Source organism: Lemur catta, chromosome 2 (genome assembly GCF_020740605.2).
Source record: "Lemur catta isolate mLemCat1 chromosome 2, mLemCat1.pri, whole genome shotgun sequence".
Classification (NCBI taxonomy): domain Eukaryota; kingdom Metazoa; phylum Chordata; class Mammalia; order Primates; family Lemuridae; genus Lemur; species Lemur catta.
The window spans coordinates 54951632-54961047 of NC_059129.1; the positions used below are offsets into that span (position 1 = coordinate 54951632).

Genomic DNA, 9416 nt, shown 5'->3' on the forward strand with positions numbered 1-9416 from the left:
GCAGGCCCTGCTGCAACCTGCCCTCCTATTCCTTACAACTGAAGACCTGAAAACATTCTTCTCCAAGGAAAACAAAGAACAATGGGGTTACACTCCCTCCTGAAGCCCTCCTCTTGGCCTCTGATTTGGTTCTGGACCAATGCTCACCCTCTCCTCTCTATAACCAGCTCTCTGTCCCATGTTCTGGGGATCTGATCCCTTCATGGCAATATCAGCTTCCCCAGTGCCTCTTCAGCACCTGCAAACTATGCTCACTCCACGCTATTACTTTGCATTTAATTTACATGTTGCTTTATAACATTGAACATCTTTTCTTATCCATTTACTTTCCCTAAATCCAATACCCTTCATCTCTTTAAATTTCCCACAGTTCTGTGTACCTGGTGGGCCCATTTCAAAAATTCCTCTGGTTTCTGATCCATTTCTCTAGCTTTACACCTCATATGAACTGTTTTATTGTTTTACGTGATTTTGTTTTAAGCGACTGCCAATCCTCTATGGAAGGATCATACATTTTAAGTAAATATGGCGAAACGTTTCCCATGGCACTACAGTGAAAACAGCTCTTCTTGCTTTTCTGAACAAAGCACTACGATAAACGGCCCCAAGTTTCTGGCTTCCTTGGACACTGAATTCTTTTATCTTCTGATGATCATTGAGATCTCTAAGAGGATGACCACAGAGGCTTCTGAATCTGAACACAGAAGAACAATGCATCAAAAGTCTTTTAACTCTTAAAATTCTCTTGCCACATGTAAATGCCCTTTTTCTCAACCATAAGATACGAGTTAGCCAGAAATGTACTTACATTTTAGAAGTAGGACCTTTTGGACATTCTCTTAGAACTGGAGAATCTAAGGTGACTGCACTAACACAGCAGTCTCCATAATCATAATGGTGTAAAAGTCCACTACCACAGCCACCACCACTGGCCAATCCAAAAATATAAAATTTTATTTTAGAAAGATGTAACTGGCCAAACAGATCGATAACTGGTAAATCAAAAGCCTGGGAACACAGGACTTAAGTTTTAAAACTGCAATGTTTATCAAAACAAAGGCAGCAATGCCAATGGGTTAATAAATGGATATGCTGATTTTAGGAGGGCAATTTGGCAAGCTTTAAATTGTCCATACCCTTAATCAACTTTTTAATTAAATTTTTAGGCTTAGTAGAAAAATATCTTGTACATAAAAATAAAACTGCAAAAACTTAATGCACTACAATGTTTATTCCAGCTCTATAAAAGCCAAACGTACACATACACCTACCATGGAAACACCACAAGTGTTGGACAGGGCATATCATCAATGGGATTTTATTCAGTTACTAATATGATATTTACAAAGTAATTCTTCATGGTTTAGGAAACTCTTTACAATGCAATTTTAATTGAAAAAATATATAAAATTGCCATGTAAAAATTCATACTAAAAAGAGAATTAATATATAAAGAGTGATGGACTTAGGGCCATTTTTCCTATTATGTTTCACAGTTTTTACAAGAAAATGCATTCCTTAACCAATAAATAATTTAAAAAGGGACAGTTAAGTCCCTTTTCATTAAGATCATGAAAAGTGTTTATGTTTAATATTAAATAAAATGTCACATAGAGAATTAAGAGAATTATCCATGATCCCAGATACACGAAAGAGAAGAACAAGAAGCAGTAGCAGCAAAATAAATATAAAGAAAGAACAAATGTTCATAAAGTTTATCTTTGGAGAGTTTTATATAGTTAGAAATTAAAGGTAATTTTTTTATCCTTCTTTCTCGTTTTCTCTTTTTCAGTACTGTAAATCAATGGGAATATTTACTTTAAAAATCAATAATATTTTAAATTGTAAAGCTCAAAAATAATTTTCTTCAGTTTTGACCCCTTGACCATTAGTTAGAATATCATCCTGGCAATCAAGAGAGCAGCATTAAATAATATATTCTATTTAAATCCATTTAAAAGTTGATACCATTTTCCTGCCTCTATTCTGTGGACTTCATGTCTCCCACTGAAACCACAGTTCCCTACTTGTTCTTCAACCTTGGATGAGATCACCATATTACTACCGTGACTGCCACTAATCCTGGTTTCCCCCATCTGTCACTGTCAAATACACATCAGGCATAATTTCCATTTTTGAAACAAAAGACAAACCAAAACAATAGGTGAAATGCCCAGATTCAAGTCTGGAATTTCCACCAAGAACTGACAAATAAACCATCCAAGTAAAAACCCAGTCCTGGCAAGAGATTAGGGCAGGCATGCCTCAGCTCTTTTGTTACTGGTAAAGAGTCAGAAAAGAACACGCTCCTTCACAAGTATCAGTACTCTCTTTGCCAATTGCTTTCTGATTAACTTTTGGAATGAGAACACGTGGCAAACTGAATAATGCCCCCCACCCCCATGAAAGAATATCTACATTCTAAACACTGCAACATAGGGATATGTTATGTTGCATGGCAAAGGGGAATTAAGATTGCAGGTGGAATTAATTTTGCTAATCAATGCACCTTAAAATAGTGATATTATCATAGATTATCTGGGTGGGTACAATGTCATTACAACGGTCCTTAAAAGGGGAAGAGGATGGCAGAAAAGGAGGTCTGAATGATGTGATAATACAGTCTATTTAAATCCACTGAAACGGCCGGCTTTGAAGACAGAGGAAGGGGGCATGAGACAAGGAATGTGGGTAGTCTGCAGAATCTGGAAAAGGCAGGGAGACAGATTCTCCCAGGAAGGAACAGAGCCTTGCCAACATCTGGATTTTAGCACAGTGAGCCCATGTCAGACTTCCGACCTACAGAACTATAAGATAATCAATTGTGTTGTTGTAAGTGACTAAGGTTGTAGCAAATTGTTATTGCAACAATTGAAAACTAATATGGGGCACATAAAGTGACAGAATGAGACTAAAGAACAAATAATAGGCCAATGGAATGTCAAATAAAGTCAAAGAAAGTAGTTTAAATATCTCAAAATTGACCCATTACCAGATTGAATGATTGATGAAGAAGATAAAATCTTCTACTTTGGATATCTCATTATACAATAGGATGGAGGCAGGAGAATAAAGCTAGAATATCACCCTATAGTAGTGACTCCCCCAGAGGACACTGGCAATACCTGGAGATATTTTTGGTTGTCACATCAAAAGGGAGAGGCTACTGGAATGTAGTGGGTAGAGGCTGCTGCGCATTCTATAGTGCACAGGACACCCCCCCACCAACTCCGAACTATCCCCAAATGTCAACAGTGGGGAGGCTGAGAAACTCTGGTCTAAGAGAATGCTGGGGCAACTCTGTCCTTGTTTAATGAGGAATAAATATTTGGTTCATTCTGAAACATGCTATCAGGAGGCAGATGCCTGGACACTAAAAAGAAGAATGTTTTGATAATTAGGTCATTTGTGATGTCTGCCACACAAGGTAGAGAGTTCCCGGTCATGAGAAGAATTCAAACACTGCTAACTGGCCCCTGCCAGGGATGCTGAAAAAGGGATGGGCATATGAGTGTGTTTGGACTCTGAGGTCTCATCTTTATCTAAGACATACGATTCTTTTTAAAAGCATCCACAAAAAAAATTTCCTGTTCAATACTTGCTAATATTGAAACTAAAAAGGAGAAAAGATAATACCTACTCTATTAACATTATATCCTCTTTACCATATTAGGTAATGGAATCAAAACTTAATCTGGACATTATGTCAAATGTACAACACTCAAGTAACTTCTGCAGAAGTGTCTAAATTCTCTTATTTGGGGCACAGTAAATACAACTCTTGCAAAATCATTTCACAACCTAAGAAAAGAGGTAGGGTCAAAAAAGCAAAGTAAGAAACAGTTCCCTATTGTGAAAGTAGTTTAATAGCACAGCCATTTATAAGTACAAGTACTGTACTTAAAAGCTGCAAGTAAAATAGAATTCATTGCTTTCTACTCCTAATTTTGAAAATGGGAACTTATCTACATCCAATGTGCAAATGTCCGATGTTTGGTGCCCTATATGATTTAAAGGCAAAAAAGGGTACAAATTATTTAAGATCACTGGGTAGGCTGCTGCCATACTGGGAGTTCCTAATCTTACTCTTTGATTCAATCCTCCAACCTCCTGCCTAGATAGGCCAACCTGGCACTGACACCTCAGCTATGGTACTCTCCATGGGCTTTCAGTGAACTTAAAATTTCTAAAGAATGATTTCCCTAAAGAATAATTGTGGCTTCTCCTTAAAGCAGCAGTCCCCAACCTTTTTGCCACCAGGGATCAGTTTCATGGAAGACAATTTTTCCATGGGTGCGGGTAGCAGCACGGAGTTCAGGCAGCAGTGCACAGCCAGTTCTTAACGGCCGTGGACCTGTACCAGGCCACACCCGGCGGTTGGGGACCACACTCTTAAAGGATTGGAGATCCTTGAATTATGAAAAACTAAAGCCACAATCAATCCCTACCCTTACCAAATGATACACAAATGAAATACAGCAGAATCACAAGAAACATACATACATACCCCATGTACGTTACATTACTTATAAGAGTAACTAACTGGATCTGCTGAGAGTTGCATAAATGGCTACATGATGGTTCAGTTAAGGTCATGGGTATACTCCTTGAGAAAATCTCCCTTGTGGTAGAATGACAGAGTGGTTTAGAAATCTAGCTCTAGCTTCCAGCTGCCAAGGTTTGAATTCTGAATCTACTTACTGGTTTGGTGATGGTGGCTAAATGTTTACCCACTTTCTACTTCCCTTTCCTCATCGTTAAAGGGGAACCCTGATGATGCAGTTGTTACAGGGATGTGAGCCCTTAGAGGAATGTCATCATTACTCCAAGTCTACCGTGTAGGTGCAAGCCACAGCGACCGGGTGTGGAGGAGGTTGGGGGACACAGCAAACTGGGGATGAACAAGCAATAGGCTTAGATCCTCTTCAACGACAGGAACTCAATGTTCATGTCCTCCAAATGGGGGGTTGCAGCATTAAACCTGATATATATGCCCCAGTACAGATTAAAATACTAAAAAATCTGAAAAATGATAATGGGGCCATAGAGGGAAGGCAGTCTTGGAAGAGCTGTTAGCTCCCTAAGACATCCAAATGCACCAGGGCACCTCCCATGGGCAATGTTAGAAATGAAGCGCCATCTCTCAACCTTGACCAACTCACTCGTCTGATGTCTTGTGTACAAACCAAAATGAATAAAGTGAGGACAAAAAGGATGATAGTGTTTACACAGCTGTTAGCAATAATGACAGCTTACTCTGTGCCAGCCGCCATTCTAAGCATCTTATACAAGTGAACTCATTTAGTCCTCAGGTCTATTCAATATACAGATGAGAAAATGGAGACAGAGAGGTTAAATAATATGCCCAAGGTCACAGAGATAGGAAATAGCCAACCCAGGATCGGAACCTAGGCCCTGACTCTACAACAAAGATTCTCAACCTCAGCACTACTGACACTGTGGGCTGATGAGTCTTGGTTGAGGGGGCTGTCCTGTGTACCGCAGAATGTTTAACAGCATCCCTGGCCTCTCCTCACTAGATGCCAGGAGCACACCACAGTTGTGTCAACCCAGTATGTCTCCAGATACTGCCAAGTGTCCCCTGGTTGGGGGAAAATAACTGCTCTCAAACTATATATTGAACAGTTCTCATATAAACTCTCAGGGACAATCTAACTGGAAAATAAGCTCTAAAAGTTAAAAAAAAAAAAAAAAAAGAATGGATTGGCCAAGAAAATTCTAAAGACATCTTAGGTTGCGTGACAGAAGCATAACATCTTAGAGAGAGGGAGGCCACCCTCCCACCATATTCTGCACCAGTTAAACCACATCTTATTGAATTTGTGGGGCTATAGGGATTTTAACAAGTGAAAAGTCATACAAAGGGACAATAACCCAACAATAACCAGCATGATGAGGGAACAAAGCAGCAGCAAGTCACACATGGAGCTGCTGAAGAAATGAGGGAGGTTTACTACAGGGAAAACCCAGATGGCATGTGACAGCCACAGCTCTGTGCAAAGGTCTTAGACATGCTCTGTGTGGACCCAGACCGTAGACTTCCTTTAACAGGAGCTTTTCAACAATTAGCATTAACCTCTTCATCAGAGGAGCAGTAAAAGTACAGGTCTGGGGACACCAGCAGTGGTACAGGAATAGGGAGTCCTATATCAGATGAGGGTGAGGGACAGGCTGGACTAGAGAGCCCTAAACCTGAGGTTAAAAACCAAAAGTCTTCAAGGGCCAGCCAGGTAACTTAAATGAGTCAAACAGGCCTGTGTAATAGAATAAGGACTAGCGGAGACTGTGGCAAACTAACCATCCAACTAACCATCCAGCTGACTGCTCCCATGTAGGAAAGACAGCTTCATGTTACTAGATCTTCTGATGGTTTTCATGAAAACATTCTCTGACTTTTAAAGGATTGCAACATTTTTAAACATTTTATGAGTCAAACAAAACAGATCTGTGACTCCAAGGAGAAACTGTAATCTCTCCCTTAAAGATGTCCCAACCACCCCCCCCCACCCTAAGGCACTATGATGGCAGACATGGCAAAAGAAAAACCATGTAGATCCCAGAATAATTCTCCCATTTTGTCTGTAATTTGAATTACCAGACTGGCCACTTCAAGCTGAAATTCCGACACACCGACCAATAAATCATTAATGGGCTCTGGCAACTGAAAATAACCCACAGACTGTTAAGTCACAAGGAGCTGAAGTTTCCACTGCACACAGTGTAAATGAGGAAGGGCCTGTCTTCCTCTAAACAGAGGCATCTTCTAGTAAGCTGCGCAGTCAAAGTGAGTCAGGAAAGAGAAACAAGATTGCTTCATCGTGGCAGCTGTCCTGTCCCTCAAAAGGGCATCCCTACCCTAGTTAATAAATAACTTCAAAATTCTTCCTGACTCTCTAAAACTTAGTGATCAACTAGGGAAAGTTCAAGAGTTGCCTCTGAGAAAGAATGCCTCACTGAGGGCAACAATCCTATTCAACTCTCTCCTATAGCCCTCTACAGAAATTCTGCTGTCACATACGTATTTTCAATTATCTATAGATACTTGTACAGCCATATCCAGGACAAATGCTAATCTATCTAAAAATTTTTTTAAAAAATTAAAAAACATATTTTCCAATTTCCAGCTTCAAATATTTTATGTTTGAATTTTACCTGAGCACATTCAACTTTCAAAATTAAGCCAGCTATTATTTTAGCATTCATTTCAACGCAATTCTATGATGGTGTGTTTTATTGGTAACTTTTAGCTAAAGGTTGCCAGTGTTCTGGACAGAACAAAATGTTTTTTATGTACAATAAATTATGTTTATTGAAAGCAATAAAATAAATAGACATTGAAATTTATTGGAACAAATTTTAAAATAAAGCCCAGGGAATTCAATGTAACACAATATTAGCAAATAATAATAGCAATAAAATCTGACATTACCCTTAAGAGCCTATTCAGTAGCTTATTGGGTTTAACAAGTGGGCCAGGTGTAGCAATGTCATCCCCATTTTGTAGATGGGGAAATTTGAGACAGAGAAACGTTAAGTAACTTCCCAGGCTACCTCCAAGAAATAGCCAACACCCCTCTTCTGCCCCTTCACAAGGTGACCAGCAGTGCACTGGAGCTCTTCTCTTATGTCCCCTCCTCTCCCCCTACAATCCATTCTCCGCATGGCACTCAATAATCTCTCAAAAAATGTAAATCTAGTGTGTCACACCTCTGCATCAAACTCTTTTGATTTGTGACTGCACTTAGAATAAGATCCAAACTGTTTAGCTTGGCCTACAAGGCTCTGCCTGACCTAGCCCCTGCCCCTCAACCTCATTCCTCGAACTCCCCTCCTCCCTCACCTAACTCCAGGTGCACTGGCCCTCCAACCGTGCCTCCAACAAACCACTTGTCTCTGGGACCAGGACTGCTGTGCTTGTGGTTCTCTCTGCTGGAACCGTCTGTCCGTCATCCCGGGATCTCATCTCAAGGCCATCTCTCAGAGAGTCCAAAACGCTGGGCCCCTCCCACCTGTGCGACACACACACACACACACACACACACACACACTCACAAAACAACACTCTGCCACAGCACTCTATATGCTTCTGTTCTCCTTCAAAACATTTCCCACTATATGAATTTACCTTGCTCAGCCTTAGATTCAAGAAGGGGAGCTGTATGACAGACAGCAGAGGACGTATCTATCTTACTCACCACTCTCCACTCCGTGCCTGACACACAGGAGCTGCTCAATAAATATTTTCTGAAATGAATGAATGAATGAGTGAATGAACACAGCTTCTACTAGGAGTCAGCCAGCCCAGTTCATTCAATGACTACCTATTTTTACAGTAGACTTTTTCTTTCTCCTCAACCACTAAGTTTATTTAAAAAATGACATACCTATAATGATTAGCCTGTTTCTATCAGCGTGTTATGCGTCACTCCCATAAAATCGAGCACAGTAACAGGTGACTGGCTTTACAAAGAAAGGCAGTAAGAACCCACCACTCATGTCCTCGAGCCACAAAGCGTCTCCAGAATTCTGGAATGATGTGCTTTTGGAACGAAATGTTCCTTTCTCTTCAATGCTTTACTTTTATGGAAATTTCTCAACGTTTTAAGGGTTCAATCAGGCTCATTATCAGGGATCTTGAAAAAAAAAAAACAGGCTTAAGATGAATCACAGCAGAAATAACCGGATGATCACCTTCCTTTCCAGGAAAGATCCATCTTCCGAGTGTCAGGGAAAGGAATATAGATTAAGGAAGGGGACCCCCAAACTCCATCTGACATTCCCAGAGCTCCCACTCCAGTTGCTCAGGTACCCAGTTTGCACTTTTCTTAACGCTCTATGCTGAAAGCCTCCAGAGGGCGATAAACTGTGTTCTGCAAATGTCACGGGGTGAGGGACTGCGGTGGGGGCCATGCCTGTTCCTCAGGACTAAAGTGCAAAGGGCACAGAGAAACAATGGCAAGAAAATGATGAACCAGCTGCCCAGGGTTCTGTTTCAGGGAAAAGGCCTGCAGCGCTGGGCAAGGCCTCCACACCTCAGAGAGGATTTCTCAACTGTAAAATGCGTGGCTGAACCAGATTAACATCCCTCCTCACTCTGCTGCTCCTTCAGTCTCAGTGGCATAACTGCCAGCGACAGTCTGTGGTGACAGGCTGTGGTGCCAGCCTGGAGTGTGTAGGGCTCAGTGCCACGAAGAGCATCATCACGCGGCCAGCAGCAGTTTAGGGAATGCACCCTCAATGCCAGCGTGCGAGGAGCAGGCATTCTGGAAAATGCCAAGTCAGTGGGCTCTCACCACCTTCTGCAGGGCCACCAGAACCTCCTCTGGGAAGAGACCTCCTGCCTGGGTGCTGGCAGCTCAGCAGTGCCTCTTGGCCAGAGGCCACCTCCTTCTTGG

General features: G+C 41.2%; 1 protein-coding gene across 3 annotated transcripts in view; it reads right to left on the reverse strand.

Annotated features, from left to right (window-relative positions):
- Positions 1 to 9416, reverse strand: part of PLA2G7 (phospholipase A2 group VII) — a 34134-nt gene that overhangs the window by 23659 nt on the left and 1059 nt on the right. For 2 of the 3 annotated variants that reach the window (XM_045543683.1, XM_045543684.1), the window contains exon 2: positions 8511 to 8654. The exons of the other annotated variant lie outside the window; for it this stretch is intronic. The gene's annotated coding sequence lies outside the window, so the exon portion shown is untranslated. The remainder of the gene's footprint in view (positions 1 to 8510; positions 8655 to 9416) is intronic. 3 annotated transcript variants of the gene reach the window in all.